The 10419-nt window shown below is 43.3% G+C and overlaps 1 non-coding gene and 1 pseudogene across 1 annotated transcript; both read right to left on the reverse strand.

The window, feature by feature from the left end:
- Nucleotides 1-204: 204 nt before the first annotated feature.
- On the reverse strand, nt 205-321 carry LOC139403786 (U5 spliceosomal RNA). Its single transcript, XR_011633749.1, has one exon. It is a non-coding gene; the product is annotated as a U5 spliceosomal RNA (small nuclear RNA).
- A 389-nt stretch (nt 322-710) lies between these two features.
- Nucleotides 711-885, reverse strand: LOC139403781 (U2 spliceosomal RNA; annotated as a pseudogene).
- Nucleotides 886-10419: the final 9534 nt, after the last annotated feature.

Raw genomic sequence — 10419 nt, forward strand, 5'->3', positions numbered from 1 at the left:
CACAGCAAAAGTTTTTTGCTCTTGGGACCGGCCAGTTAGAGGGAGATGAGATGTGTGTTTATATAAGGAAGAGGGGGTCAGTCTTATGGCTGGGTGTATGTGTTCTTACGACGGAATGTCTTTGTTTATATGAGCTATGTGTATGAATATTTATATAACATATCCTGGCCCATCTCTGTCAATTTCTCTTGAAACAAGATACCGGGCTCTGCAAGAAGCAAAGCCGCTTCAAAAATACGTTGAACTCGTAAGTGTTCCTCTCTACGGAAGTCTTTAGTAAAAGGCGAAAGGCTTGTGAGTAATGAAGAGAAACCAGAGTCGTATGGAAGTCAAGAGGTCGGGGCCCGAGACACACTCTGTACACTCTAGGCAGGGTTCCCGCGGGTGCTCCCGGAACCCACTCTTCCAAGTTTGAGGGCTGTGGATAAAAAGAAGGTCACAGACACAGAGGCACAGCGACAGACAGAGAGAGAGAGAGAGAGAGAGAGAGACACACACGCACACACACACACAATCCTGCGCCCAATTTTATATATATATATATATATATATGTAAAATGGCGGGAAACGGGGGACCCCATTGAAGGGCGCTTCGCCTTTCTTTCAGTTTGAATGTTTCTTTCCTTCTCTTCTTCTGCTAGCTAGCCAGCCAGCTAGCTAGCTGTTTACATAGCTTTGTGAATTTGTATTTTTCCTTGACAACGGGAGAAAAGTGTTGCACCGTTCCCGGAGGTACTGCAATACCGGGTCGATGCGTGGAGCGGACGGAGCAAGCCCCATTTCCGACTCCCTGTTCGAAAAATTCATTTAATATGTAGTCCCCCGATGGGGGACGTATCAGATATTACACTGATAAGAACAGATTTTTTTTTTTTGAAAAATGATTTATTACTCACAATGCCATTCATTAATACAAACCAAAATCATAATTTTCTTTCAAAATCAAATAATGGCATTCTTAATTAACAAAGTACCCACAAACCAAAACAAAAGGTCATGGGAGCATCATCCCTCCCCGTCATACCTAACCAATACCTCTCCCTATCTCCCCTTCCCTAATCTATTACTTAAATAAATCCTTATAAAAATTCTGTACGGTTTCTAATATCTCAACATAATCATTTACCACTTCACCCTTTACATTTTCTATCTCACTAATATATGTTCTCCTCTGTTTATTCTTCTCTAAACCAAGAAAAAATGAAGTACATTTCTCCCCTTCCAACACATACTTTGCCCTACTTCTAATCGATGCCCCCTTACACTTATCTATTTCATATTTACTCAATTGTGCTTTTAAATCTAAAAATGTTTCTACATTATAATTAGGTTCACTGTCACACTTCCCCATTTCTTCATCCAATCTAGCCCTAATCTCATTTTCTTCTCTTTTCATCCTTCCTCGCTTTTTCCTTGCATATCTTATACTAAAAACGTTTATTTTTCCTTAACCTTGTCCCACCATAAACACTTATCATTCTCCTTCCGCTTATCCTCCATTTCACATGCTATCAAAGATTTAAGTTGTTTCCCATATTCCTCATCTCCTAAATACCCTGCATTCATACACCATATTCCACCCCCTGTTCTTTCCTTATCTAAACCCACTGAAAATGTTGAACCTGCATGATCACTAAAAGTTGTAAAAACATACTTAATATCTTTCATAAAATCCCTTAAACCTACTTTTACTAAAACCAGATCTATCCTTGTTTATTTCAAATCCCCTAAAACCACCTGCCTTCTAGAAAATTCTCTTTTGTCTGGATTTCTCTCTCCACATATCAATCATTCCTTTTTCTAACATCTTCTTCTTTAAAACCCCCCTAGATACATCACTTCTAAAAATAGCTCCTCTTGTCATATCCAGTCTATCCATTTTAACATTAAAATCCCCAACTACAATACAGTTCCCCTCACACCATTTCCCTAATTCTAAAAATAAATCTTTGCGCTCTATTTCAGTATTAGGAGCATAAATATTTATAATTCTAAAAACCATACTCATATATTCAAAATCCAAAATTAAAATGCTCCCATTATTATCATTATATATATATATGTTTCACATTCTCTACCACATCCTTCCTCAATAAAATAGCAACACCACTTGAATTCCCTCTGCCATTGTTAACAAAAATAAAATCTCTCCATATTTTTTTTACTTCTAAAATACATATATTGTCCCAATGTGTTTCTTGAAGGAATAAAATATCAAAATTCTTCATTTTTAATATTCTTTGAAATTTTTCCATTGTTCTTAAACCATTCACATTGATTGACATAAAAATATTTTCTCATTATTCTCTACCTGTTGTCATGTTTTCTTCCTTTTCCGTCCTTTTTCACCTCCGCCGCCGCTTTCCTCTTCCTGTAGCCTCCCCTTGTTCTATCAATCTTTTCCATGTCTTCTGAATCTGAAATTGACTCTAAATCCATCTCTTCCAACCAACTCGAACTCTTATTTCCTGTGCCCGTTGTGCTTCCTGTATCCATTTCCGTCTCCTGTATCGTTGTCAGCATCCCACTCCCCTCCACTTCACCTCCTTCCGAGGCACCCACATAGCCCGAGCCCCCCCCCCCAAAGTCTGTGAGTCCCCAGTTCCTCCACCCAGCCTACTCCCCCCCTCCTCCTGAAAACTTCCTCTTCTTATTTCTGAATCCATACTGCTCCCTATTTCATTCGTCTACACGTACTCTCCATCATCTTCTTCTCTTTCCTGCAGTTACGTTGTAACTTTATCTTCTCCCATCAACTCCAATGCCACCGTAAATTCTTTGCCAAGCAGGCCCGACCCTGCTTAGCTTCCGAGATCAGACGAGATTAGGCATTTTTTATTTTATTTATTATTTTAAAAAATCTTGTTTTACATTATATACAAAAACTATTTCAATCAACACAATACTAAACATTGGCAGGCAAACAATTCACCCCCTATCAAATCAAAAACAAAGAATTTAACCTGTTGCGTCTACCAAACCCGGATCCGGGATTCTATTTACAGACCTAAGCTCATTACCATAACGCAACGTTAACTATTCATGAAAATCGCAAATGAAATGAAATAAATATGCCATCTCTCAAGCTTAGCCTTTTGTAAACAACACTGTCATCTTTGATTTTAGATTGGAGCTGTTTGATATGAGTCTGGAAGGAGAGTTTACAGTCTAGCCAGAAACCTAGGTACTTATAGATGTCCACATATTCTAGGTCGGAATCATCCAGGGTGGTGATGCTAGTCGGGCGTGCGGGTGCAGGCAGCGAACGGTTGAAAAGCATGCATTTGGTTTTTACTAGCGTTTAAGAGCAGTTGGAGGCCACGGAAGGATTGTTGTATGGCATTGAAGCCCGTTTGGAGGATAGATAGCACAGTGTCCAAGGAAGGGCCGGAAGTATACAGAATGGTGTCGTCTGCGTAGAGGTGGATCAGGGAATCGCCCGTAGCAAGAGCAACATCATTGATATATGCAGAGAAAAGAGTCGGCCCGAGAATTGAACCCTGTGGCACCCCCATAGAGACTGTCAGAGGACAGGACAACATGCCCTCCGATTTGACACACTGAACTCTGTCTGCAAAGTAGTTGGTGAACCAGGCAAGGCAGTCATTGGAAAAACCGAGGCTACTGAGTCTGCCGATAAGAATATGGTGATTGACAGAGTCGAAAGCCTTGGCCAGGTCGATGAAGACGGCTGCACAGTACAGTACTATCGATGGCGGTTATAATATTGTTTAGTACCTTGAGCGTGGCTGAGGTGCACCCGTGACCGGCTCGGAAACCAGATTGCACAGCGGAGAAGGTACGGTGGGATTCGAGATGGTCAGTGACCTTTTTGTTGACTTGGCTTTTGAAGACCTTAGATAGGCAGGGCAGGATGGATATAGGTCTGTAACAGTTTGGGTCCAGGGTGTCTCCCCCTTTGAAGAGGGGGATGACTGCGGCAGCTTTCCAATCCTTGGGGATCTCAGACGATATGAAAGAGAGGTTGAACAGGCTGGTAATAGGGGTTGCGACAATGGCGGCGGATAGTTTCAGAAATAGAGGGTCCAGATTGTCAAGCCCAGGTTTTGCAGCTCTTTCAGAACATCTGCTATCTGGATTTGGGTAAAGGAGAACCTGGAGAGGCTTGGGCGAGTAGTTGGCCGAGGTTGGAGTAGCCAGGAGGAAGGCATGGCCAGATGTTGAGAAATGCTTGTTGAAGTTTTCGATAATCATGTATTTATCGGTGGTGACGTGTTACCTAGCGTCAGTGCAGTGGGCAGCTGGGAGGAGGTGCTCTTGTTCTCCATGCACTTTACAATGTCCCAGAACTTTTTGGAGTTAGAGCTATAGGATGCAAATTTCTGCCTGAAGAAGCTGGCCTTTGCTTTCCTGACTGACTGCGTGTATTGGTTCCTGACTTCCCTGAACAGTTGCATATCGTGGGGACTATTTGATGCTATTGCAGTCCGCCACAGGATGTTTTTGTGCTGGTCGAGGGCAGTCAGGTCTGGAGTGAACCAAGGGCTATATCTGTTCTTAGTTCAGCATTTTTTGAACGGAGCATGCTTATCTAAAATGGTGAGGAGGTTAGTTTTAAAGAATGACAAGGCATCCTCAACTGACGGGATGAGGTCAATATCCTTTCAGGATACCCGGGCCACGTTGATTAGACAGGCCTGCTCGCAGAAGTGTTTTAGGGAGCGTTTTAGGGAGCGTTTGACAGTGATGAGGGGTGGTCGTTTGACTGCGGATCTGTAGCGGATACAGGCAATGAGGCAGTGATCGCTGAGATCCTGGTTGAAGACAGTGGAGGTGTATTTGGAGGGCCAGTTGGTCAGGATGACGTCTATGAGGGTGCCCTTGTTTACAGATTTGGGGTTGTACCTGGTGGGTTCCTTGATGATTTGTGTGAGATTGAGGGCATCTAGCTTAGATTGTAGGACTGCCGAGGTGTTAAGCATATCCCAGTTTAGAACAAATTCGTAGCAGGCGGCAACAGTGAGAGACTTATTTCTGGAGAGTAATTTTTTTAATTAGTAGTTTGAACTGTTTGGGTATGGACCTGGAAAGTATGACATTACTTTGCAGGCCATCTCTGCAGTAGACTGCAACTCCTGCCCCTGAAAAACTCCATCCACCCCTGACCCTTCTCCCCATACAAAAACCGTTGTACTCTCTTCACCCTCATGGCTTTTAACTTCACCTCCAGATCTATTAATCTCAAACCACCCCTATCATAATCTGCTATCATTAAATCGTGAGCAATCTTCACCCCCTTCCCACCCCACAGGAAATCAGACATTAAATTATTAATTCCCTTCAGAACCCATACATGCATGTCCATAACCCCTAAGGTGTACACACATTTTGACATTAACAATGCATTCACCACCACCACTTTCCCCCTCAATTGTAATTTCCTTTGTTTCCAGTAATTCAAAGTCATCTTTATTTTATTAATCACCCCTGTCCAAGTTAAGTCCCTCGCCTCCCGCTCATCTACCCCAATATTCACACCCAAAATTCTCACATGCCCCTTAACAGTCTTAAAAGGAATGTTACACGTAGACATAACTGTATCATCAGCACATAACATTTGAGACTTTTCTACATTCACCTTGGCCCCAGACGCTCTCCCATACACATCAAAACACTTCATCAGACAATTCACACTCCCTCCATCCAGCACAGTACAGGTGGTATCATCAGCATAATGATGCAGTACACTGACGCCTCCCCCCACTCCATCACGCTTGACAAACACCGCTAAAGGCTCTACTGAGATGCTGTATTAGCAGTGCAGACAATGGACAACCCTGCCTAACAGACGTGCCCAGGGGAAAGGGATCAGTTAGCACACCATTACATTTCACGACACTGCACGCTGACCCATACAAAAGCTTCACCCATCCTTTAAGTCGAGGCCCGAACCCAAATCTTGCCAAAGCCTCTAACAGGAACCGATGCTCCACCCGATCAAAGGCTTCATTCAGATCTAGACAGAGCACCGCCCCACCCACCTCCCCCATCTGCTTCACCACATCCCAGATAGTGCAGAGGGTGTCCACTACATCCCGCCCCGGAACTCCATAGGCCTGAGTAGGTGCTATGATGCTTCCCATCACCTTATTCAACCTATTATCTTAGCAAGCACCTTATTGTCATCTTATTAAAGGGTTATTGGTCTGTAGTTCTCTAATTTCAGTCTGCTCCCCTTCCCTTTGTATAACACAGTCAACACACCCATAGCTAAAGATTCAAGGACTACCCTCTTCTCCTCCATACACACATACACACGCAGCATCAGTGGGGCCAGTATGTCACTAAACTCACGTTAAAACTCTGCAGTAAGACCATCTGAACCCGGGCTCTTATTCAAGTTCTGGCCCAATATGGCAGCTTTAACCTCTGCCAATGTAAAATCAGCATCACACATCTCTACATCCTCAGTCGACACCCTAGCCTCCACTGCGTCTAGCACTCTTCTCATACACACTTCATCTACCCCACCCGACGTAAATAAGCCCTTATAAAAAGAATGCACTGTATTCAAAATTCCTTCCAGATCTGTCACCCTCTCCCCCCTCTCATTTAACAGCTCAGTTAGAAAACTCCTTTCCTGCTTCCTCCTTTCTAACCCCAGGAAAAAAGCAGTATTCCTCTCCCCCTCCACCACATAATGTGCTCTACTCCTCACCACTGCCCCCATACACCTGTGCCTCTCTACGACCCTCAACTCCTCTCTCACCCTCAGGTACTCTGTCACATCATAGCCTGGGCAGTTTTCTACCTTTTCTAACTCCAATAACAGGCGAGATTTAAGAATCCCCTCCTCCCTCCTCCTTAACACATTTGCCTGTCTTGCACTAGATATTGCCAGCCGCTTGAACTCCCCTTTTAAACCTTCCCACCACACACACACACATCAGACTCAAATAGAGGATCTGACACGGCATCATTCACACACTCTTTCACTGCTGCCTTACACCCCTCATCCTTCAGCAGACTGGCATTAAGACACCACAAACCACCCCCGCTCCCCTCCCCTGATGCACCCAGCCGGAAAAGCAGAGCATCATGGTCACTAAAAAATATGTGTGAATACTCTACCCCCGCAACCAAGTGCGCAACCTCTCTATGAGCGAGACACAAATCTATACATGACTGCTTGAGCTCACCCCTCACCACTTGTCTTCGAGAGAACACCCGCTTATCTGGATTCCTCTCCCTCCATATATCCACTCAATCCTCATTCCATATTAGCCTTAATTGCGCTCCCCGAGATGAGTCAGAGCCAAAATGTGTGCTACTTGAGGCATCAAGCCTATCCATCCATACATTAAAATCCCCAACAAGCAGACAGTTCTTCCCACATAATCCCCCCATAGACATAAACATAACCCTCCTCTCAATTTCATTATTAGGAGCATAGACATTGTACAACGAGTACTCCACATCTTGATAAGTGAAACCCACTCCCACCATTTGACCCACAGTGTCAGCACATAACAAATTTAAATTAGACACAACATTATGTTTTACCAAAATAACTACCCCACATGCCCGCACAGTACCATTACTCACGTACATTTGTCCATTCCATCTCTGCCTTACATTATCCATATACAGCTCAGTCCAATGAGTCTCCTGAAGACATAATATATCCGCAGAGAAGGCTTCCAACACCAGCTCTAGCTTTTCTTTGCTACGAAGTCCATTGGTGTTGATAGATACAACTCTCACTATTATGAATATAAAGAGGGGATGAATCCAGTCCATCATGATTGATCTTTTATCTTTTTCTTCTTGATTATCATGTTCCTTTTACTATCCCTCCGCAGAGATTGTATGTACTCCATCTCTTCCTCCGTCAGCTCTTCTTCAGACCCTTTACATATTTAAGAGTCATCCCTTGCAGGATCTACCTCCCTGGACTTCAGACACAGTCGGGATCTCCATTTCACCCGCAGAACCCGGAGCCAATGCCTCTCCATGTGCTTCTTCTTCAAACCACTCCACCCCCCCACCCCCTCTCCACAAGGTACGCCCTCCAACTCCACATCGTCTAGGCTTGAACTTATCCCTCCATCCTTGGATGCCTCCTTTCCTACAGGACAAGGCCCCGTCTCCACTTCATCCTCCGACTGCCTCTGTTCTTCTTCGCCCTCCATCTCTCCCTGGGACTGCTCGCTCATGCCGATCTCCTCCCCAGTTTCCTCCATCTTGCTCTCCTCCACGACACTATTTCCGCTGAAGACCTGTGATGCCAAGTCATGAGCACCATCACCATGGGAACAGGAGCACTGCGCAACACCCGCAACCAACACAACCGCACTCTCTTCTCCCATTGCACTCTCGTGCGTAATGCCCCTGCTCACCACACTTATGACATGCGAAATCAGTGCACTCACGTAGCACGTGCCTTGGCTGGATACACAGCCTACAGACCTTGACCTGACGATCGTGTATCACTCTGAAGTACTCAGCCCCTTCCATCGTTTCAAATTTGGCCGAATATGGCAGCGAGCGCACAGTGTCTGTGAACTTTACTTTACAGAAGCACGTCCCATCAGCAACGTCCGTCCCCGGCCAGTAGCGCCTTTTCACCGGCGATATAGCAGACACACCCCATGCTCTTAGCCGTTCGGTGATGGCCTCGTCTGTAATGTATACAGGGCGGCTTAAGACGGATACAACCATCTCATTAAGCGATAGGTCCTTTGCCATGATTCCACAGCTCTGGATTTTAAATCCATCCATCAGTTTTTCCTTCCCTCTCGCACTTGACAGCGTCACTTCATATCATTTTTCATCTTTAACCCGACATCCGCAGACCAGTCCACAAACTTCTTTAATCCCTCTCAATAACTCCATCATTGTAATTTTCTCCTCTCCCATAATTTCCACAGCCACTGTTAAATTATTTTCATACTTTTGCGTCTTGTCTTGTTGTAGCGCCATTATCCATGCTTCCTTTGTTCGTCATCTTTTTGCCTGCATGGGTCAAAACCATTGTTTCCATCCAAAAAACGACAGGAGGAAAGTCCCCCAAACAGCAATATGCTGCCGGGGAACAACCCCAAACTATAACTCAAACTTAATCAATTCACAAAAAGGAGATAGTACTTCAAAAAGCCCAAAACTCAAACACAAACTCTCTGGAGCAAACACTCACACCTGTGTCAATTACCCAACAACAGGTGTGTACTCAGGCCGGTATGGTCGTAAGCGAGAAACTATCTCTTGGTGCAAAGTCAAAGTGAGTCTGATTAACAGATGTTGCATTTTCACCATTTAGATAAGCATCTTTGTGTCACTCAAAAAGTGGAAGAAATTGCATATACTGTAGCCATAATTTGTAGCACAGATCGTTGGATGAAATACAAACTAACCTTGCTTACTTATTTCAAAACGAGGGCACATATTTCAGCCTTGTGGGAAAAAACGGACAAAGAGTTGAAATTCCACAAGACAGTGATGCTGATGAAATGATGCAAGAGCACCCCCTAGTGGACAAAAAGCTTACAGCACCTGGTATTCCCAGGTGGTCTCCCATCCAAGTACTAACCAGGCCCAACCCTGCTTAGCTTCCGAGATCAGACAAGATCAGGCATACTTAAAAAAATATATATATATTTATATTTTTATTATAAAAATGTCATAGTAATTTACAACCAAATCACATAAACACTAACAATCCTTCTATTCATTTCATTCCGTCTACATCAGAAGAAAAAAAACAAAACAAAAACAACCCCCCAAAAAATGATAACATAATTACACCATCATATTCACTAATCAACATAAAATACATAATCTAATATAGACATTAGACATACACCATTTCAGAAGTTAACCCTAAATCCCCCTCCTCCTTCCTCCATAGACACTAAATTACTCCCCTTTACAAACATACTTTCAAATTCCTCTAGTTTTGCATTATACATCAATTCCACATGCTTACTTAAACCTGCTTTAAAGATTTCCCAGACATTCCACTTTTTTCCTTCAAAATGTTCCATATTCCTTCTACAGTAAATTGCATACCTGACAAAACTCAATACAATATTCAACAGGTACACATTCACACCCGAACATTTCCCCACCACTCCAAACAATATTAACCTGTCCCATGCAAAACGTTCTAAAAACTCTCTTCTCCAGTGCCTTCACAACAAAAGTTTTACTTCATTCAAAAAATCTGTCAGACATGGACATTCGACAAATAAATGTAACAAAGACTCTGGCTTCATCATACACACATCACATTCACGCCGGACATCACGGTTTATCTGATGTAAAACAATATTTGTGTATATACGATTATGCCTTAACATAAAATCCATGTTCTCACAATTTAGTTTATTCCCAAACAAAACCAAATTCTCCCACAGCAAAGAAATATCCAAATCAAAAACATTTTTCTCCACATCTTCT

Source organism: Oncorhynchus clarkii, unplaced genomic scaffold (assembly GCF_045791955.1).
Source record: "Oncorhynchus clarkii lewisi isolate Uvic-CL-2024 unplaced genomic scaffold, UVic_Ocla_1.0 unplaced_contig_1096_pilon_pilon, whole genome shotgun sequence".
In the NCBI taxonomy this organism is placed as follows: Eukaryota; Metazoa; Chordata; class Actinopteri; order Salmoniformes; family Salmonidae; genus Oncorhynchus; species Oncorhynchus clarkii.